General features: G+C 45.2%; 1 protein-coding gene across 2 annotated transcripts in view; it reads left to right on the top strand.

Moving 5' to 3' along the window:
• The window catches only part of ARHGAP32 (Rho GTPase activating protein 32), a 171,301-nt gene that overhangs the window by 41,479 nt on the left and 107,494 nt on the right, over positions 1 to 22,328 (top strand). The window contains exon 1 of one of the 2 annotated variants that reach the window (XM_042832070.1): positions 17,144 to 17,469. The exons of the other annotated variant lie outside the window; for it this stretch is intronic. The gene's annotated coding sequence lies outside the window, so the exon portion shown is untranslated. Of the gene's footprint in view, positions 1 to 17,143; positions 17,470 to 22,328 lie in introns of those variants that run through there. 2 annotated transcript variants of the gene reach the window in all.

Genomic DNA, 22,328 nt, shown 5'->3' with positions numbered 1-22,328 from the left:
ATTGGAGAATGTTTATAAACAGCAACTTGTGGTGATGGGAGGGACGGCGTCTGTTTGCTTTCTAACTGATGGTTTTAGACCTTGTGTGCTCATTAAATTGCTGAAATCTAATGAGGATGTAATTCTTTATCCTCCTTGGGCTTCTTCCAGTTGATCTGCTGAGCTCTTCACTGTTGTGTTTATGGTAGAGGGAGTCCTGTGGTAGTGGCTGTGCTCCTGGATGTGGGGATGAATGACCACAGCGTTACTCCAAGATGATTTTTTGAAGGAAAGTTCTCAATATATCTTCCAACTCGTTTTTCCTGAGCGTGTAACAGCCCCTTCTACTCCTTTTCACATCAAACCAACGCTGTTTGCTCAGTGCTGTAGATGTTGAGCCTGGAAATCGTGGAGGTAATGTCCTTTTCCAAATGTTCTTCTTTCCAGGCTCCAAGTTCTCTTGGTGCAGCATGCATCTGAGCTGCTTAGCTGTTTTCCATGCAAAACTAATGAAAATTTTGCTACAAAATTCCCCAAGTGCTTCCTCGGTTTTTGTCTTATTTTCTTGCGGTGCTTCTTAGGTTTATTACAGCTTTATATGATTAGATTATACACATAAGAAAAGCAATTAACGAGAATCTGTTTAAGAATGGGTTGTGATGAGAGAAAATGAGATGTCTTTCATCTCCCTTTTCATTTGAGGAGAAAGGAGATGACACTTCTATGTTCAAAACAGCCGTTTTATTTCCATTTAGGTCTTTTATGTGTTAAAATAAATTACAACACCACCACCTTGCTGCAGTGGCATTGATGCAGAATGCAGCTTTGGTGGGCAAGGCTCCATGCAGGCTCTGAGGCTGCCATGCTGCACTGGCCTGGCCTCGTTAGCCCTTAATTGCTCATCCCTGAAGCAGCATGTGTTCTTCTCTGGGGAAGTGTGGAGAACCCAGCATGGTGCTGTTCATCCTTGCTCTGGGAGACTGTGCACTCATCTTTGGTGATTTGGGTTATTGTTCATTTTCTGTTATCCCCTATTTATTTTTTTCACAATGAAGATATTGGCAATATCCTTTATTAGCGAGATGCTACGAAATGTTGGGATGTCGAGTGTGAAAAATGGAAGTATAACCACATTTGAGTGATAGGTTAGAACTGAGAGGGTGTACAGATAGGGGTATCCAAATGGCTCTCATTGCACACTGTATCCCAACAGGCCTGTTTCAGAGAGGATTATTCAGAATGGGAGGGAATCAGAGTTGTGGAAAGTGCAATGACAGAGGACAGAGATTGTCCTCTCTCTCTCCTTGCAGCTCTCTTGGGGAATATTTTAATTGAAAGCTTTTATCCAGGAGGATACTGAGGTGGGATAAATAGGGACAGAATCATTACCACTCTGTATTCCTGTGTGTCAAATCATAGCTGGCTAATATAAGAAGCAGAGCAGCCTGTTAGCTTTGTGCCTGGGGAAAACAAGCCCTTGGTGTGACTGTGTGTTTAGGTAGGGGTGTCTGGTGGGGTGGCTTATCCAAGACTGAAGGAACAACACGACTTGTGTGTGGTAACTGCTGTGCTTGCTTTTCTCTCTCCTCTCTCCGTTCTGCCTCCCTCTCAGTAATTTGTCTTATGTCTTCTCCAGGCTTGGGAGGAATAGATTTTCAAGTGATGCTGATCGTCTATTTCCACAAAGCTGATTTCTGAAGATGTCAATATTAAATGCAGCTTGATTTTTCTTTCGTAACATGAAGCTCTCTGTTTCCATGTCGAAGACGCATTTGAGGAGCACGCATCTCAAATGCACGCTCCCCTTTCTTCCCCCCCTGTGTTTTCCTCTCCCTGGAGGGCAGCTGGCAGAGGTACAGCACTGCAACCCAAGCAGGTGGATTGCACAGGGCCTGCACCCCATACAAGCACAGACTTGTGCTGCATGGCAGCCTGCTCAGGCTGCTGGATGGAGGAAGAGCAGCACTATGGGAATGCTGCCCTTCCTCGTGCTTTAGTCTGCTCCACCAGGCTGGGTTTCTCTTCACCTGGGAACCAGGTTTCTCTAACCATATGTTGCAGGAAGTGTCCATTTCTTCTGGCAAGTGTTGCAACAGAGAAAATTAGGGCTCCTGACCTAATTTTTTTTTATAAAATGTTGCACAGAATTCAGGTGAAGGATACAAAGGTTTTCAGCTCGGCAGGCTGTGATTATGTCCAGCTCTTCACTGCCCCAGCACTGTGTGCAGTTGTCACAAATTAACCTTGCTGTGTGGGGGCTTTGCACTGATACAACACCTGCACTGCCTGCTGGCCTCATCTATGTGTTCTACTTTGTTGGGCATCTCTAGCAATAGTTTTGTGAAATGTTTAATTATCTTGTCTTGTATTTTAAATCCTCACTTAAAAAGAAAAAAAATTTGGCTTGGTTGTAGATGCTCTGTACCCAACATGAGGAGGAGGCTTTCCCCTGCATCTCCATCACTCTCTTGCAGTTCCCACCCAAGATGTATGCAGGATTGGCCGCTTTCATTGAGACCCCAAATTTTCCCCTTTTCTTTCCCCATTTACGCATATAAACCTTTCAATTTGTTTATAGAGAAATCAGAGTATATCTTCAGTAGATTAATCAGTCATCAAAAGAACAAGGTGCATACCAAGGAATGCAGCCCAGCAGTGACTGTCATGGAGGTGCTAACACATAGCTGTGTAAATGGCCTTTGAAGATGATTAATTGTGGAGGTGTGCAGTTGTGGCAATAGCCTTGTGCTTTAAATAGAGCCTTGAGCACAGTTCTTGTACAGGAGAATGTGCAGGAATGCAAACTCCTTTTGGACAGGGATTAGAAGATGTTTACTGCAGCCTGCTCAGCATCTCTGTTTTCTGCCTGGGGAAGGCATGGTGTGAACCAGCCCTTCAGAGGGCTTCAACTTCAACCACGCAAAAGGAGTGTTTGATGTGGTGAAGGGTTGGAATGGTTGGATATGCATTTTGTCAGTCAGAAACTGCAGCCTGGTTTTCTCCTCCTTTTGCTGTGATTCGTTGAGTCCTTCCGCTATAAAAACCCTTTCATATAACGTGAGGTTGAGCAGATGATGAATGTCTGTGTGTGGTTGCTCCAAGAAGTCAAATGTCCTGTCATATGCTCCAGTAGAGAGCAGTGGGCGACCTGTGTCATCAATTAGCAATGACACAGCTCTTGTCTTGGGCTGGCAGCAAGATTTCCTTTTAAATATTTAAGTTTCTTGGTTCCAGCTGACCAGTAGGTCATCATTTCCTGGACTCAGTGCATTTTGAGCAATGCCATGCCTAAAACCTTGGTTTCAGTGTGCACTATGAGGATGGAGTTGCTTACAGTTGTTTAGGCAAATAATACACGTATCTCAACATCAAAATGTATTTTTCCATTAAATTTAATTTGCTTTTGGGGTCAGAAGCAGTCTTACGTTATCTTTTCATGCATACAGTATTAATTGCAGTTAATTTTTAATTTAACAGAAAATTACACACAGAGCAAGGGCAGAAGCAGTCCTGTGGCATCCTTGCTCTTCCCTTGCCTAGATAAACTCAAGCAGTCGAAGGGGTTAAACTTGATATCCACTCTTGCTCATTATATAAAATGGAACTTCGTTTAAGTTTAGGAAGCAATCAAGGGAGGAATGAATGCACTGGCAGAGGTGACAAGTGGTGTTCAAGTTGTATAATCGTATTCTTTGTGCTTGACAGAAGTTTCTGTTAAAGAATTGCTTGGAACAGGAGTTCTTGATGCAGTTTCCCAGTTAAGGTAGTAGAAGGCTGTCTCGTTATGTAAATCTAATTATCATCCTTGTAAGCTGTGGAGGTGGAGGTTGCTCAGTTGGCCCCCAGTGCAGTGATGTCAGAAGCTCTGAGGGCTGGAGGCGCAGTCCTGCCCTGCTCCTCATTACCCTGAGTGTTAAGATTGAGATGTGTGTCCAAGCTTGACGCTGCCTTAGCTGGAGTTTGCTGTTACTGACATCGTTCTGCTCTGTTTTCTTTATGTAGAGGCTACAGGGGGGGCTGTATGAGGAACACACTTGGGTTTCTCCCCTTGCAACTCCACTGCTCAGCCCAACAGCGTGCCTGAAATTACAGCTGATGCATTGCAGACGGTATCTGTTGAGTTGTCATGCTTCATCACCGTATAAAATGAGTCTGTTCTTGCTCTGTTACTGTTTCATTGCTGTCCTACACCCCAGCTGTAGGACACACCTCTTGGCAGCAGAATTTTACCTTCTGGGCCTCTCAGAATCGTGGTTGTTCATCCTGGTGCAAAGTGCAAACGGTTGTTTCTAAACGAGCACGTTATTTCCCAGTCACTTCTTATCTCCAGGTTGTCCCACCGGGGCAGGTCTGTTTGGGTGAAACAAAGAAAAATTAGCACTGGGAGAAAGGGATTTAGAAACAGTCATCAGGCTTTCTAGGCACAGAGCAGGTCTAACCTGTTTGACTTTGCCCACAGTCTTCTCCTGGAACTGCTGAACTAATGGTTAGCATGACTCTGTCCTTATTCATTAGGTCTAATTAACAAGGTCATTGTTGCTGAGTTACAGAGCATACAATGCAACACAAACAACAGTAATCCAGCCATTTAAACAGGAAAAAAAGCCCACAGCAGCAGCAGTTATGTCGGCTGTTTTGCATAATTTGGGATTGGGCAGCCTTTTCTCTTTGATTTAAAACAGATTTACTACGTAGGAACACTTTGTTTTTCTACTTCCTTTTTTTTTTTTTTTTTTTTTTTTCCACCGAGTCCTGAGAGCACAGAGAAATACTTCATACACTTGAAATCTGCATTTAAAATTGATGACCTGCTGAGGCAGAGGAACCGTGTGCAGAATTGGGTGCTGCTGGATGATAATGAATTTCCATCAGCTGTGTTCCTGCGTGGAAGCAGTCCCTAATAGTGAAATTGTTACTTACTCCAGCTGCTCTTTCGGAGCTAGAGCTTTGGTACAGTGATAAGAGCACAGAGAAGCAGTGCTGCTTCACAGGAATATTGCAGCTCCGTGCTGTGTGGAGACAGAGAAGGGCTGATGGAGGTGGCACAGTGAATTGGAGGCACAGGCAGAGCCCAGAGCTGCACCTCAGTGCCTTCTGTGTGTGTCCCATGGGGTGGGCTCTGAAGTTGGGTGATGGTGCTCGGTCTGCATGGCTTAATGTGTAAATGGGATAGGGTAATATCAGCTGTGCACAACTTCTAAAACTGCCTCCGTAAAGGCAGGAATAAATTAAAGCCTTCTGAGACTCCTCTGGGAACCGGGTGAACGCTGTCCCGTTTTCAGGAGGAGGAGGAGGCAGAACGCTGATGCGATGCAGCCAAGATTACGGCACATCTGGGAACAGTCTGCTGCTTTCATGCCTCCGACCGGTCACATGCATCACAGCTGCTGAGCTTTGAACTGGGGATAGAGGTGTTCGGCCAGGTAAGAGCATCGCAGGGTTGGCAGGGCAGAGAAATCCAGCTAGGAAAGGGTTATAGCCTGCAGCAGCCCGGGGGATGCACGAAGCCCTGCAGGCGATGGGAGGCACGGAGCAGCCGGAGGCAACGGCTGTGTGCACGCTGGCCCAGGTCCCGGTTCTGTGTCCCGGCTCGGTGCCGGCAGGACCCGCCTGCAGGGCACACGGCTCGAGTCTCTGCAGCCCTGCGTGGAGGGTTGTAATGGTTCTGTATCTGCACGGAAGGTAATTGCTTCACAACTGGGGATAGCGGGCAGCGTGTAATGGAAACGCTGAGCGCAGTGTTGAAATGCAGGCATGTCGTTTGTTCTTGGAAATGCAGCTTTGTTTTAATTTTTAGTGTTTTTTTTTATTTTAGTATGTGTATACGGCTGCATTGTATGTGATTGAGTGTTTGAATAGAGAAAGGTTAATTCCAGCCTTTGATCAGATTGTGCTGCAGAGGCTGTGTGAGCATGCAGAAAGCAGAGAGTAATTTGGCATTGCTGCTCTTTGTGTCACTGAGGTGTTTGAGGCGTTTTCCATTTGTGTGCAGTGTTGATATTTGATATTTGCATGAGCAGAACTTCGGTTTTTTAGCCAAAAACGAAATATTTCCAATTTGTAGCAGAGTAAAGCATGCAGTCTGCCCTTCAGCTGTTTGCAGGCAGCAGCAGTCAGAAGAGTTCTGTGCTCAGCATGCATTTCTTGTCCTTTATAATGGGTAACTAAGCGCTGCTGATACAGTGTCAGAGCAAAGGATGTGGAGGAGCCAGGTTACTGTGTAGTTAACATTCTTATGGAATGAGGCAGTGCTGATTATCTTTGTGGCAAACCGTCTCCTTCACCCTGGCTGTAGGTTTACTCCGTGGCTGATATAAAATAAGCCCATTGCTGCTGCATTTAGTTGGGATCTTCTGCTTGAGGGCTGAGAATACATAAATATTTCCTGGGGGTGCAGGGGGCTGAGGGGGGAGGGAGTTGAGGAACCAGTGTAATTCAAACGTGTTGTCTTGGGCATGCTGTTACCACCTACCTGGTGTAGGGATCAAGGGTGTTTCTACCCTGCCAGCAGGTTTATTTCTGAACACAGCTGCCAGAAGCTGAAGACTCAGGTCCTCATTTCACTGTATAATGCATTATCAACAGTGCTGATAATTAATGCTAACTCCACCCACTTCAGCTTGCGCTGCCAGGAACTGAAGAGGGGCTCCTAGCAGCATTGGAAGAACCCTCAACGTTTGTCTGCTTCCTTTCTCTTGAAGTATTTTGCCTTAGAAGTGCTGCTCTGTATCTTCACATTGCTTGAGTGGCTGAGGTGCTGGGAGAAAACCAGCCGAGGTAATTCCTCTTACTCAACAAATCTGTATTTAAAAATTAAACGTGTATGGTGTGCTGATGCTGGAGCCTTTATCTCCCCAGCTTCCCTTGTGTTAGAAAAAGCACAGTGCACAACATCCACGTCTGCACACACATCGTATAGCACTGCGTAAGGAGGAACAGCAGAGGGTTTTTGTGGTGTGTGGGGTGGAGAGCAGGGCTGGCACATGGATCTGCCCAGGTTGCTGGCCAGAGGAAAGAGTAAAGCTTACAAACTGATACAACCTGTGCAGTTCTGGCATTTCAGGGAAGGTTAAATGCATTTCAGTTCTGAAGGGTTTATTCCCCTTTTTTCCCCTGTGCAGGTAGGCCAGCACGTGGCAGTGCTTGGAGCTGGCTTACTGTGGCTGGGTCTCCTAAGGAGAGGCCTCTTGCCTGTGGTCCCTCTGCATTCTGCTTTTCGTCATAGAGGTGAAAATTGGCTCTGTCTCTGACAAGCAAGGATTGCATTTAATAAGATGTGTTTTCAACCCCATGCTCAGTCTGCTGCTCCTAACACTGGCAGCATGTTAGGAGTTGTGATTATTGGTGTAAAGGTAAATCTGTGCTGCGTGAGCTGATGCTTGTGTTCTTCCCAGGGCAGAGAGAGAGAAAAGTGATGTCTTGTATGGGCTGCCAGGCCGAGGCTCTGCACGCAGCAGCAGTCCCTTTGGCTTCTGGGGAAGGGGCAGGGAGCAGCCCAGCAGTGGGCAGGAGGAGCTGCTTGGTGTTGGTGGCATCTTCTTGGAACACCCCTCCCCTGCATTGCCCCATTCTTACGAATCCCCCAATCCTGTTTCTGCCTTTCTTCCTTCATTGCACAAAGCAGCAGTGCAAGTGCCACGCTTCCTTGAAAGAATCTCTTACAGTCTTGTTTCAAAGCCCCAAAGCATTGCTCAGGGATGTGGCACAGCCCGTGCTCAGCGGCTGTACCTGCCGTGCCCTCTGCTCACCTTCCAGGGCTGAGAGAGGTGTCTGTATGCTGGATCATCAGTGTTAGGGAAGTGACATGGCTTCTCCTTCAGCTCCCAGGGGCTGCCCAGCCTTTTCTTTCCCTTTCAGTAAGTTCCATGGCTGAATGATCCTCTGATGTGCCCGAAAGGTGACAGCGCGTTGCTGCTTCTTGGGTGCCGTATTCACAGTCACTGCAGCTTTGTTGGAAATCTTTGTGAAGGTTTGAAACCTCTGGTTCATCGAGCTCGGGGAAGGGCTTTTAACCTGACACTTCTCATGATGTTAAGGACTAGAAAGCATGTCAAGAGTTTAACACAGCTCTTTGTTTTTTAATTCAGACAGTTCAAGCTGAGGGCAATTTTAGCTGGTGATCACAAGGCTCCTATTGCTCTTGCTGAAATAAGACGATGGCTTTGTTGGGCACTGAGCTGATACACAGGCAGTAGCAACGATTTGCTTTTTCGTGGCAGGTAAATTTAATGCTGTGTGTAGTCCTGAAGGGATTTAACCACTCTTGGAGGGGGCAGTTCAATTTTTGTGACTCTCCACTTGATCTCAGGCTCTGGGTGCAACTCGCTGTTGTAAACCAAATGTGACACACTAATGAACTCCAATGTGTGCTTTCTTCTTTCCATTATGTATTATAGAGCAATTTTCCTATTCACAGTGCTATTGAATAGTCAAGGATTTCTCAACATTTTTTTTCCCCAGGGCTTATAAATTAGTGCTCTAAACCTTGTTCAGGATTGGAATGCAGCAGATGAGATTTCAGCCCTAAAGGAGTGCTTCAGCCATGCAAACATGCTTTAATTGCTGGCCCCATTTCTTCAGTTCTGTGTTTCAGAAGGTTTTGTCCTTAGAAGTGGAGCATGAGGCATCACCCAAACTTTTTCCAAAATATCCGAGGTTTTTGAATGTTATTTTCTGTACATTTTCTATTGCTGATGTTTCAATGCAATGTTGGTTATTGCTGTGTTAGATAAACGCATGTCTTTGCAGCTTGTCTGGTGTCACTGTGCTGGATTCTGTTTCAGGAATATAAGCATGCTGGACCGTTGTTTGTCATGCCTTAGAAATACTTCACAAAATATATTTTAAGTGCATACACCTCCAGTGACAGTGATCTTTTTTATTTTAAATGAAGACATTCGGGAAAACATTAAGTACCATATCCATATCCAGCACTCAGTCAAGAAGCAGAAGGTGAAATAAAGAGCAATAAGTGACATTCCATTTCTATGTGGTTTCTGAGCAAATCTTGTAATTCAGAGTGCTGGAAAGAAGGGCCCTGACTCAACATTTCATTGTTTTCTATTAGGGATGTTGTAAGGCTTGAAATTTGGCATGAAAACACAGAGCAGCCCCTTCCCGGTCTTGAGATTGACACGGTTGTCCCTGTGGGTGATGCTCAGACGCCTTGGGACACATTAGCACACCATTAAGCATCCCTGCCCTTAAAGAATACCTTTAATGTGCTTTTGCATAAGCAAAGCCTCCTTCAGAACCAACTGTTGGCAGTGGTCTGGGGCAACAGCCACAGTGCAGGAGCAATGTGAAGAATGTTCTGATGTTAACTTGTTCTCATCTACTGTGCTGCAAGAAAAGCAGGCTAGGTGGAGAACTATCCTAAGCAGAAGCAAAATAGGGGTTGGGGGGGAAAAACCCACACAAAACCAAGGAAGCCAACGATTTCTTAATCTTGCAGTTTCTGTCTGAGGTGCAGTGCTGACAATTTCCCTTTAGAAAAGGGCTTTCCCAGCCTCTGCCACCAAGGGAGCTGCTTAAGGCACACGTGAAAATACTTGTTTTCACAGACTGAAAATCTCCCTATTAAATAATGGTTGAGGGAAGATACCCCTTCCAGAAGACCGTTTTTCTTACATTTTAGTTTCTGTGGAGAGCCATTGTACTGGTGTCCAGAAGGCTCACTAAGGTTGTGTTGACTTTTTTCATCTCCGAATTAATTTGTCTAATGCTGCCATGGTCACTCATCACCTCTCACAGAAGCAGCTTAATGAGATTTAAGGCCTCTGCTGGCTGCCGTATCTGATGCTTGAATCCCTGTGGGAAGCTGTGGAAGTGTCACAGCACACACACACTGTTGCTGTGTGGGGCTGCATGGGCAAAGCAAAGTGCTCTGTATGTAAGGTGATGTTTTGTTTGCTGGGAAGATGGAGGAGCCAGCAGGTTTCATGAAACAGGAAAGGTGCTGAGGCTGCCAGTCAGGGAGTTCATTATTGGAATGAAGAGGAAAGATTTCTCCTACCTACCTTGGTGTCAATGCTCTGAAGAGAAAAGTGAGAGTCATAGGGAGATAATTATGCTACTGGAAGAACTGCTGTGATGCTTCATGGCACCACAGGTGGCAGATACCAACTTCTTCCTTCTTGTGAGTGCTGCCCTAAAGCACTTGGTGCTTACCTCCATGCCCTTGCTCTCTCTGCCTGCTTCAAGCCAGCAGGCAATAGGTCTGTAGTTTTCAAGCACCTGCAGTCTGATTTATGAAAACAAATTGGTATCTGAATTACATTTCCTCTTGCCTATAAGGGCGTCCGTAATTGATTGTGTGAAAAACTGAAAGTTTCTCTTCAAAGCAAAACCAAAAGGAGGATGAACCGTGCATCATTAAAAAACAAAGCCAAACCTCAGTACTGTTGCTGTGCTTCATTTATCCAGTGTCTTCAGTATCATTGAGATGTTATTAGCTGCAGTGCATAATTTGTGGAGATCTCTGCCTTATGTGCTCCTCTTTACCTTCCAACCTCTTCTAATTTGCATCCTGATTTTAATTAGTTGTCACCAATTTCCCGGGGGGTGGGGGGGAGCTGTCTCTGTCAGACCAAAATGGTTTCTCTGCAGTGAGATGGGTGAAACCTGTGGGTTTTGGCTTCTGTAGGAATGTGATTACCTGAAATAATAATTCCTTCTGTCTCTGTGTGTTGGTGTATGTTAACAAACACCCCAACCCTTCATTCACTCCTGCAGTGCCTGTGATTTGGAGTGTTTTCCCTTTTTGAGGGTTTCACCACGTATGGAACTTCAGGAACAGCTGCTGCTAAATAATTCCAGATGCAGGCAGACCCTGCATGTATCAAATATTACGTTCTGTGTTGGGCCTATTCATGCTGACGTTTTCCAATCCCCATAGTTGTTTCTTAAGCGTAGAATTGCCTCTTTGAATATTTGAATTCTAGAAGCATATATATGTGAATTTTTACATTTAGAAGATGAATGTGCTTTTATTTATTGTTCTGTTCCTATGTCCAGTTGCTGCTGGCAAATTGGAGGGACTTTGCTGCTATTGTAACCGTACTCCTAACAAGAGCTGTGGGGTTTGTGGGGTCTGCAGGACCATTCAGACTTTGCTTTGCTGCTCGAGCACATCAGGAGGGAACCTTGGACCCCATGAGAACAGGTCAGTCAGCTGCTCAGGTCAGAGATGCTCGTGTGATATAGAAAAGTCAGTCTGAGCTTTGTGGCCATGAGATTGTGTGATGGTAAAGATTTCCCTTCAATGAGCGTTGAATTCAGTCTATTGATTTTGATTTTCTTTACTCCCTTTTCGGTGAGGAAATGTCAGAGCGAAGATAATCATAAATCCTCTAAATTGTTTTCAGATGAGTCACCGTGCTGTCAGTTCAACGCTTGACTGCATTTGCACAGAAAGCAGCCAAGAAAACCACCAGGAAGAGTAGGTCTGGAATTGCTTGAACCTTTGTGGCTGCTCCCTGTATGAGGGTGAGCGTGTGCAGCTGTGCCAGCTGGAAGCAGCTGCTCCCCAAGTCTGGCACCTCCTGCACAGTCCTGTCACAGTGCGTAGTGGTGAGAAATGCTGATCAGGCTGCTTGCAGGCAGCAACCAAAGTGTTGCAAAGTGTTGGTGAAGGCTGGCTTGCAGGGGTGGAGGAAAGCCTTGCTCCATCATCTGATGCATGCCTGTCAAACTTGTAACGAAGATGGAGTTTATGTAGGTTTAGAAAGCCCTCGTGGGTTAACGTAACACCAGATAAACAGAGCAAACGACAAACAGGATGGAAAAAAGGGCAAGAATTCTTGTAGATATCTGATGATTCCGTGGGTATTTGGTGGTTCTGCTGCCATTTGTCTGTGATCTGTCAGCAACTCGGAGCTCTCCAGAATGACTCATGCTCTCTGCAGTACAATCCTGTAGGACAATCTGATACTGCTCCGTTGTTTTGCTATGAGATTTTTCTCTGGAATCCGTGGCAATGGGTTTAGGGACACGTGCCATTACTGAAAAGCACTGTGTAAATGCAAAGCTCCACCTCACAGAGGCAGCACTGTAAGCATGTGATGTGGGCTCCTGGTGCAGAAACCTCCCTTGAGGCATTCTTGGTACTTTCTGCCTCTTTGATCAGCAGAAAGGCTGTTAAAAATGCTTGGTTTGTTTGGGTGCTAAGAAAAAGTGAGATGTTACATTTCTGAAAAATATTAAGAGAGGAAAAAAAAGCTAAAGCTGGTAAACTTTATCATGGCATGATTTCCTTCTGCCCTCACTCTGTTTAAACAGTCTGCATCCGTAATTGCTTTGAGTCTGTGCAAAATGAGATTAATACATTTAACATCCTGGCAAACAGTGCTATCAGGCTTCCATCACTGATTAAATCAGAAGGAGCAAAGCGTGTGTGATATCACAGGGTAAATCACTGCATCTTTCCCATTTTTTTTTTTTTTTTTTTTTTTTTTTTATCCCTTCATGACCATTTAACTGGAGGTCAGGCTCTTTTGGTGAGCTCACATCAGGCTGAGGAAGGAGCTGAAGTTGTACAACAGAAAAGGCCCATCCTGGAGCTGACACACAGCTGTGCAGAACCTTTGGGAGATGCTAGCCATTCATCTCTGTTACTTGTGACTGTACTGCTTCCTGGAGCTGCTCTGTATTGTTCTGAAGGTGCTGAGTTTTCCCATTCCTGGTTTCCTTCACTTAGTTGAAGATGTGATCTACAGATCCTCTCCGTGGCAGCCATACCTCGGGCAGCTTTGAGGGGGTTCCCTGTGCTCTGAGTGGTGCTGGTGTGGTTGCAGCACTGGGAGTTCTACCATGGGGCTGAAAGAGCAAATGTCCTCTGGGAATCCCTGCCTAAATTGGGCTGTGTGTGCAGTGGCACCAGAGACTGAAAGAGTACATTTAAAGAGACTCCAGTCTGCTGGGGTGACTTTTTATCTGTAGCATAACTGACCCCTCAAGCATTTAAACTGTTCAGCAGTTGAGTTTCTGAAAAACCACAGGTTGGCTTTAAAAAGTGTGGCTTTTAAAGTGCACTTTGATTTTGTTGTTTTTTTTTTTTTCTTCCTAAATTTGCCCTCCAGTTTGCGTTTTTAAGTGCAAGGTGGGTCACGTTGCTCAGCTTTCCTCTGCAAGTTCATTCATAATCACTTACCTGTTTGACTCGGTGAGTGCAACTTTGTAAATATGAAATGCTGGGAGACCAGCAGTGAATTTACATGAAGTTCAAATGCTGCCTTGTACTCTGTGTTCTGATGTGCTTATAATTCAGTCCCAGCAACGTTTATGTGGTCATACATATGTCCTTATGGTTGGCCTGGCAATGAATTTCCTCTTTTCTCTTCAGCTACTTGAAAACCAGCAGGCCAGATAACTTTTGTGTGTGCAGATGTGTAAATACACACAGGCAGCATCTCCTGTGCCAGGCAGGCTGGCCCAGCACACAGGTCTGCCCAAGGGAACTCGTGGTTGTCTCCTAACAAGCAAACGGCAGCAAATTATGCTTCAATTATTTTTGTATATCCTGATGAAGTACCATGAAATACCGCTTTAATTGCAGAGTACATCTCGCATTTAATGAACTCTGGCTCTGCAGCAGAGAGGGCAGGCAGTGTTGATTTCAGCGATGCTGCACGCTTTGCAAATGAGGCTTTGTGTCTGATTACAGCTAACAATATATGGGCATAGGATATGACACTGGTAACAAATACCCATTCAGAGGTAAAAATGGTGTTGTACACCAGCTGATGCCCATACAGACTTTTTAATTGGCAGCTGGCGCCTTTCTGAATCCAGATGCATTTCTACGTAGGGAAAAATGATAAATCCTCAGTCTCTTGTAAAAGAAGGGAAGATGGTTTGGTGGGTTTTTTTTTTTTTTTGCCTTTTCTCTCTTGCATACACAAAATTTTCTTGGTGCCCACTAAGGAAGAAGTATTACCAGGGTGTCTAGGTGCCCAGAAAGTGGGAGAGCTAATGAAGAAACTTCAGACTGCTTCTTAGTGGAGGTATGTATGCACAGACAGATGAGATGTGTGCTGTGGCATTTTGTGGACAGTACATCTGGGCAACTTACCTGGTGTTACCTGCTAGAAAAAAGATGTGATTAAAAGGGAAAGCAAACATACCATGCTCATAGCTGCTATTGTCTAAACCAAGCCACCCGTTCTGGGACCTGAGCAAGACAATGGTGTTTGCTGAAAGAGGCACACTGCAAAGCAGCAGGATACGTGCTGTTCAGTGCACACTCTTGTGTGATGAGTCAGAAAGGTGAGGGAGCAGGGTAGTTAGTGAGTGTTGGTGCTGAGTGGGTCCAGACCCCTTGGCCATATGTGGGGAACTGGAGGAAGAGAGCAGAGATGGATGCCCCATCCCTGGAGGCATTCAAGGCCAGGCTGGATGTGGCTCTGGGCAGCCTGGTCTGATGGTTGGTGACCTTTCACATAGCAGGGGGGTTGAAATTAGATATCATTGTGGTCCTTTTCAACCCAAGCCATTCTATGATTCCTGGTCGCTGTGTGCTGAGAGCCCTGCTAAGAGCCTTGAAGGTGATCTGTTATTGCTCATCATCTCATGGGAGTGTGGACTGGGAGGGAGCAGTGGTGTGGCTTTGGTCGCTATATTCATATCTCTTCTTTAACTTCTCCTCTCCCATTCCTCCCTCTTTGCTGAGTTATTTGCTATGCTCTAAGAAGTCTTTCTGCCCGTTCTGCTTCTAACACCATCCTGAACACTGCGTGAAGAGAGAAAACAAACAAACCTAAAGAACACTGCTTGTAGTCATTTTCCTGTGCACTAAAACAAATGTGTTCTGGTTTCGACATCTCATTTCTTGGTGAGTCTGTTGGCCCGGTCACTTCATTATCCTATCTTTTTGCACAAGTGCCAAGGTAATAGAAATGCTTTCATTTTCCAGATTACCCTTGGGTGCTCCAGACAAACGCTTTCAGAAGCTGATCCACGCTGCCTTGTTTTATGTCAGAATGGAAAAGCTATAAATCTGTTCATCACCCGTCCATTTAGGTTATCCTATTGCACCTGCAGCCCTTTTTAATGCCTTAAAAATAATCAGACCACGTGCTTTCTCTGGCAGACACTCTGCCAAATCAGTTAAAGCTTTATTTGCCTATTTATTTATTTTCCCAAGGGAGCATTTTATTGCTGACAGCATGAGTCAGGACAATTAAAGTGATGAAATATTCCAGCTTCTATGATACGGTATGATTCGGGATGAATTGTTTCTTAGTCACGCTGAGCAGCACAATTAACACTCCGTGTGCTGATAGCTAAAAGGCAGCAGTCTGCCAGCTATCTGAGTCTGCTGACTTCTTCCTTTGCAACCTGGGAAGAAGAAGTGCAGTGCTCTTATGGTGCTGTTTGTGGGCTGCTGTGTGAGCATCAGTGTCCCTAGTTTAGGGGAGCAGGCTGCTGGGTGGGAGGAGGCAGCAGGGATCGTGGCCTTTATTTGGGCTTTGCTGGCTCAGCCAGTGGGTAAATTCTTGTACATTATTCACCCTTGTGCCAGCAAGGATACCAAAATGTTGCTTTTTCTATTGGAACGTTTTAAGTTAATTGTGAAGAGCTATATGGCTTAAGTATAAAAATTACTTCAGGGCATAACTTTACTTTATTCCACTTGGCTTTTTGAAGCAGGAATGCAAAGTGGATTTGGTGGCTGAGTGTAATTTTGAGCGGGATCGTCCTTGTTTATTGTGTTCCCCTCCTGACCCCATAAATCCCAGGAATGCTGCCCCAGGCTCTGGGATGGATGTTGACACAGGTGTCAGGACTGTGCTGCAGGAGCTGCCCTTCTCCTCACTGCGACTTCCTGTTTTCAACTGTAATTTATTTTGATGCAGAAGTCCACAGTCTTTCTTGATCCCTCATTGCCATGCAATTAATGGGTTTTCATGTGCTAGCCATGAAGCCCCAGCTTGGCCTGTCCCAGGACAGCTTTACTTCTCCCAGCAGTGGGGATGGACAGTGCTGTGTGTCAACCAGGCAGGCTAAGGATATGTTGGCAAAGAAAAGCATTTAGAAACCGTGCAAAGTGCTGATACCTGTTCTGATACCAGGCCTTCCTGCCTGAGCCCTTCTCCCCCTGCCTGCCCTCTGGCTTTGCTGCTCTCTGCCATTGCCAGCAGTTACTTGGTTTTCTGCTGCTGCTCTGAGAAGATACTGGCATCCTCTCAGCTTTTATTATCTCATATATAGGCATAATAGCAGCAGGGATAGTATGTCGAATTTGTACAGGTGGAATCACGCCAGGAGAGATTTTAATGGCAAGAAGGAAGAGATAAGGAATAGTATTTTTCACCTGATTGGGTCTGTAAGTGAAGAACACTGGAAAGGAATTGGTCACCTGATACGTTTGTTTTTTCTACCCCAGCCTTGCAAAGCGTGTAAGCATCTGCTTAAATTTCAATGAACTTTAGCACTGGGTGAACCAGGCAGCTGCCTGCATGCCTTGGTGCTTCTGCAGCCTGCTTCCAGCTGAGGGGCAATGCAGGAGGGCAGGGGATTAAACGTTCTTCAGCTGCTATTTGCAAAACTGCTCGCAAAGGGGAGAATGAAAGCAAGAGTGCTCAAACTGAGTGCTGAGATCTACACAGTGTCAATGCTCATCTGGCAGGTTGGACTATGCTATCTATGCTTGACAGATAACATTTAATCTCGCTGTTTCAGGAAGATGTATAAGAGCTGTTCAGCCCCATTAGGCATAGGATAGCTGTCCTGTAAAGTTCTGAGAGTAAAACAGGAGCTTGAATTTCATGCTGCTTTCGAAGGAGAGCAGCAGTGGCCGTGCAGAAGCATCGTGTCATGTCTGTCCTGTCAGTATTCATTGGCTTTGCAGGTTGGGGAAGTGAGCATCTGCCTCTGATGCTGCTCCAGCCCGGCTCCTTTCTGAGCAGTGCTGCATTCCCAAGGCTGCTGTTTTCTTTCCACCCTGTGCTTACCTGGCTCACTTCCTGGCTGTAGCTTCCTATCATGCTGCTCACAAAGCAAAGCCTGTCTTTGCAGAGCAGCATGTTATCGGCCTCCCCAGCAGTGGCAGTGGCAAAGCAGGGGTTAAGCCAGCTCAGTTTGCTGCTCTGCTTGCTCAGGTGTGCAGAGGAGCAATAAAGAATGGCTGATTAGGTGAAAGAGCAGCACCTTGGTGCACCGAGCTTACAAGACCTTGCAGAATTCCACGCTGGGTGCCCTTCTTTCTCTTCATTTATTTTACGTCATTTTTGATGGCAGATATTAATTTTTATGGAAAAGACTGGCCTATCTGCTATTATTTTTTTTCCTGCTGAGTCATTGCCCAACTCAACAGTCATTTGTGTGGTTTGCTTCCTGGACTTGAGTCGGTCGTGTGCCTTCCTTCTCGCCTCCTGCGTTTGCTGTAGCTGTGCTGGTTCCAAGCAGAACTCCATCAGATGGTCCCATGCTGTCACTCCGTGGTTGGGGCGAGTGAGACATGTCCTAACAGCAGGATTTACCCCGTGCTCTGTAAGTTGTTATTCCTACCATAATGCTAGCATTGAAAAATCATTAATCTTCCTACACAGCAGCAGTGTGCGAATGCTGACATTGGATCTCGGAGCAGAGGGGACAAAAAAAACCACCTTGTTCGCTTTTTCTTACATTCCACTGCTGGCATCTGCTTAGGCAGTTTTAACACCTTTTGTGTTTTTAATCCTCTCCGAAATGAGTTTGGAAAGTGGTTTCCTTTTTGTTGTTTGAATATGTTTGAATTATCTGTGCCTGTGTATGTAGTTCACTCCCCACTCCCTTGATGTCTTCAAAATCAGGTTGATGCTCGGATAGGTATTTCAGGGACTTTCTTGTGCTGCCTGATGTAAGATTGAAGTGGTTACCTGGTGGTGCTGTATGATGAAGCATTGCAGTGCCTGTACAACCTCAGGTCCTTGGCTCCAGCATTTGCCAAGCTGAGATAAACGTCCAGGTTCTCCACACTCAGTATGAAGAGCAGTGCATGCACATCAGGATGGCATCTGCAGAAACCCACTGGGGTTTTAGCGGACAGGAGGTCAAAGCCAAAAGGAGGTCTCTGAGAGGAGCACGTTCAGATCTTTCTCATCCCCTCTTTGTCAGAAGATCAGAAGCCATTATAATACAGGTTACATGTGGTATTTCAGCTTTGTGCTTCTCGGTGCAGCCTTTGGAGCTCGTGTTTTGTTTTATGATATGCCATTTCTCAGCCTCTCCTCCAAAAAGAAAAATAAAGCTAAATTAGACTGAAGCCTTGGCTAATTGTTCTCTCTCTCTATTCATCTCTGTGGCAGCAGGAAACCTAGCAGCAGGGTTTCCATTCACAGCAGACGTGTGTGCCAGCTTGAATGCTTGTGTACCAAAAATGCAGACGTGGGTGTTGAAGGTGAAAATGATTGGGTAGTAGTGGTTGCAGCTGTATCCTTGAGAACTTGAGGAAGGGAGATCAATGATCTCTTTCCTGTCCATTTATTTGTTTCTGCTCTAAGATATTCAACATTTGTAAATCATTCCAAGAGGGTGAAGTAACTGATTTGTGCTAACTGAAGAGCTACACCAGCACTGGGTCTGTCTGTAGTGCTGACATTGGTTCTGCACCAAGTAAGGGTGGGAAATGTGTAACACCTTTAATTATGGTCTGCAGGTGCTGCCTTCCACTTGTCACCCCTTCTTGTTTATTGCACTGCTGCCACTTGTTTCTTCATGCCGTGCATCAGAAATGCAAGCAGCAGATAAGCAGGCCTGCAGGTTTGTCCTGGTTACTCCTTTACTTTCCCATCCATGTTAGCTTCAGAATGACCTGCTTGTTTAGAATACACATTTCTCAGCTGCAGCAGAAATAATTGCAGTATGGTTTGCACTGACGGTGGCCATATAACCCCTACCTGGTCAGACACGTCCTTGATGACTTATTATAGTTGTAGATCTTCATTTAGTTCAATTTAGGGGGTCAGGAACCATGCAATAGACATAATAACAGTGCAGCATATTGGCAGTGATCTATAGGCACAGAAAGAACTGAGCATTTTCCTCCTTTCTGCTGCTGATACCATTGATGTGGAGTGATAGCAAAAGTGCTGTTGTAAATAGGATGCTGGTCAGCTGGTCATTTAAATCAAGTCATTAAAGGCAGGATGGCTGGAACTGCTCTTCAGCTGTTTTTTATGCTTGCTTATCTTTCATTCCCTATTTGGTCAGTCAGGTTCCAATGTCCCAGAGTTCGTTTCCCTTCTTTTCCCTGGCAGTGCTCATCTCTGGCTGTTCTTCTCCCCACAGTGTGTTCCCAGCACGCCTGCAGTGAGCTGGGCAGATGGGAGGCTTTGCTGTGGAAGGTGCCCAGCCCTGTGCTTGCGTTTGGCTGGAGATGGGGTTTCCCTACAAAGCAACTAACAGAGCAGACGCGTTGTAAGTGTTGTTTTGTGTTAGGAACAGTTGTCATGTTAACAGCACACGAGGTGAATTGCAACTGTTGAGTTGATGCTGCTTGATCATTTCACGTGCTGAAAGCATCATTTTTCCAGTGTATGCTTGGATCAGGAAGGATTACATTTGCCATGGCTTTGCGTTACCTCTGAACTACAAGTAAATGAGAAATGAGTCCAGATGAATGTCCTTGGATCTGGGTTTGGGTCACGCTTTGTAATTTTGGGGTAAACTTAAAACTTTTCCGTATCTGGATTAGCTGTAAACAGATGGTTTTTATTACTGATTTGTATTATGGTATTTAAGGGCTCCAGTGAAGACTGGAATGGCTTTTGTTGGGCAGAGAGGAAGCCATGAAATGAAACCGTGCCCAGAAGAAAGCATGAACTCAAAAAGCAGCCATCCTTCCCCATCTCCTCTCTGGGCTCAGATTTCAGGGCTGCTCATAGCAGTTCATTAATTGTCAATGAGAGACCAGTACTCTTTTTCCCTAGAGACAGTTTGTTTCTTCGTGTGTTCCTGAATCGAACCAGAGGAAGCCAAGCTAAGAACTGAGCGTTTTCCTTAATTCTTTTCTTACTCAGGGCAAAAGTGATAAGAGAAGCTTATTTAAAGAATAAGTTTTCTAATTGGCTGTCACTGTGTTCTGGAAGAAAATACTAAGCACTTATTAAAGCAATGCCTTTTATGTGCTGCCAAAGCAAAGAGCGGTTTTGCCCAATAATACACGTATGCAGAAAGATGTGATATTTTTTTCAATAAACCTCTTTAATAACCAAGAGCGTGGCTCAGAGCATGTGAAAGCTGAACATTCTTTCCATGAAGCATTCAAAGAAATCCTCCTTTTGCAAAACCTGAATGCAGATTACTAAAGCCAAGTTCAGCAGAGCCCTTAGGCACCATTGCAGCCCCTTGCAGAGCGTGGATGGGCATCTTGCTGCTCACTGAAGTACCTTGCTGTTGGTGTTCCTGAGCTGAGACGGCGCACAGCTGGGTGACACTGGGTACACAAGGCTGCCCACGTTGTGGCAGAAGAGCAGAACCGTCCTTGAAAGCCCTGTGCTTACTGAGCAGCTGCACTGCACAAAGGAACGTTTGGTACTGAGCTCCTGCTGCCCCATCTCAGCAGTTCTCTGACCATCACTGATAAATCAGGAGCTGAAAACCATTGATGTAAACATCTAAAATGAGGCAACAGATGCATCCTTGTTGGCACAGGTAGCGTGCAGTCACTGAGAAATTTAGGTTGGTTTCTGCTGGCTCATATTTGAATAACAGCATAGGATTTTTAAATGGTTCTGTTGTAATGCAATGTTTCTCTATTAGTTTTTCTTACACAGTGGCTTCCCAAACAATCCAATTTTGGCTTCGTAATAATGAACTTACATCAAAAGTGTCCACTATAGCTTTCAACTTAGCAGAATCAATCACAGTAAACCGTTTAGTTATGCCAGGTTTTCATTTTGTGGTCAAGGATTAAATGCAATCCCATTTGCCACTTGTTTGTTTACGAGGTGTGTATATTTACCAGGTGTGCTGACCTTGGAGGTCTTTTGTCTTTGCTTTGTGTGAACCTTGAGACAGACTTCAGGAATCTTATGTTATATAATACAGATAGACATAATGTAATCAGCAAGGTGTTGACAGTGCTGAGTTAAAAGATGGGAAATTAAATTCTCTTTCAGGTCATCGCTGCCTGCCTTCAATTCCCATCTCGTTTCACTGTCCCTGGGGCTCTCGAGCTATCTCCACTTTCCATATTGCATGATTATTTGTTCCTTTCCACTGTATTATTTTAATTTCATGGATATAGATTTTGCTTGGAAAATGGGGTTGGTGGAGGGTGGGTGGTTCCTGGTTTCATTTTTTTCCCCTGTCTCTTTCATGATAGCACAGATATATTTTACAGTGTAAGTTTGAGGCCAGAAATAAAGACGTGCTGGTGTTTCTCTCTAGATTCCAACTTCTTGCCCAGGTGTTTATATGCTTTATGACACCTCTCAATTCTTGTTTCCTAGATGTTGCCTTTCCTTGTGGTGATAAGGGCAGTACATGGTGAAAAGCTGTCTTAATTTTGTGTCATATATTGTGTGTTGACCACTCCAATTCTTGATTTTTCTCTCTGTAGCTCTGTGACTCACTTCACTGGAACAGGTTGCTCAAGGAGGCTGTGGATGCCCCATCCCTGGAGGCATTCAAGGCTGGGCTGGATGTGCAGCCTGGTCTGGTGGTTGGTGATCCTGCACATAGCAGGGGGTTGGGATTGGATGAGCACTGTGGTCCTTTTCAGGCCATTCTATGATTCTGTGACTCCTTGTCTTGATCAAGTTATTTTTAAACCCTTTAAAGAAGAGGTTTTAAAGGCATCTTTCTGTTGATTGTTGGAGTACCTTTCCATGCTGCAAATGGGAGGTGGGGGATCAAAGCCTGGAAACATTGCTTTCTTGTATGGGGACAGACAGGGATGCTGCATCCAGGCAGTTGTTACATTTGCCCTTTAAGTTTAATATGCCCTGGGTTGAGGGGCTTTGCACTGTGCTTCACCTGTAGTGAATTCTTGGAGCCTAAAGCAACCCCAGATCTCATCTGTCTGCAGAGTGTTTTGCTAATCCTGATAGTGGTGCCCATGAAGCGCTGCCTCTTGAACTTGCAGCAGCACATCACGATTCTTTTCTGGTTGCAGTCTGCTGCCTCTGCTCTTCGCCCCTCTCTTGAGCAGTATCTGTTAATAGTGTCAAAACTGAAGAGTGCTCATTGAAGGCAAACATGCTTGCTAGGAGCAAGGAGGATGAGCCAAGTGCATGCACAGTTCCCTGCAAGCGATGCAAAGATTAATCTGCAGAGCGTTGTTAGCGCCCTGATAAAGTCTGTGTTATTCTGGCTTTTTTGTGCAAATTATTTGAGTGACACAAAATACCCATTTTTATCAGATA

Source organism: Centrocercus urophasianus, unplaced genomic scaffold, assembly GCF_019232065.1.
Source record: "Centrocercus urophasianus isolate 14NV4802_14NV808 unplaced genomic scaffold, USGS_Curo_1.0 seq_37, whole genome shotgun sequence".
In the NCBI taxonomy this organism is placed as follows: Eukaryota; Metazoa; Chordata; class Aves; order Galliformes; family Phasianidae; genus Centrocercus; species Centrocercus urophasianus.
The sequence above is the reverse complement of the archived record's forward strand: the minus strand, read 5'-3'. Positions and strand labels throughout refer to the sequence as shown.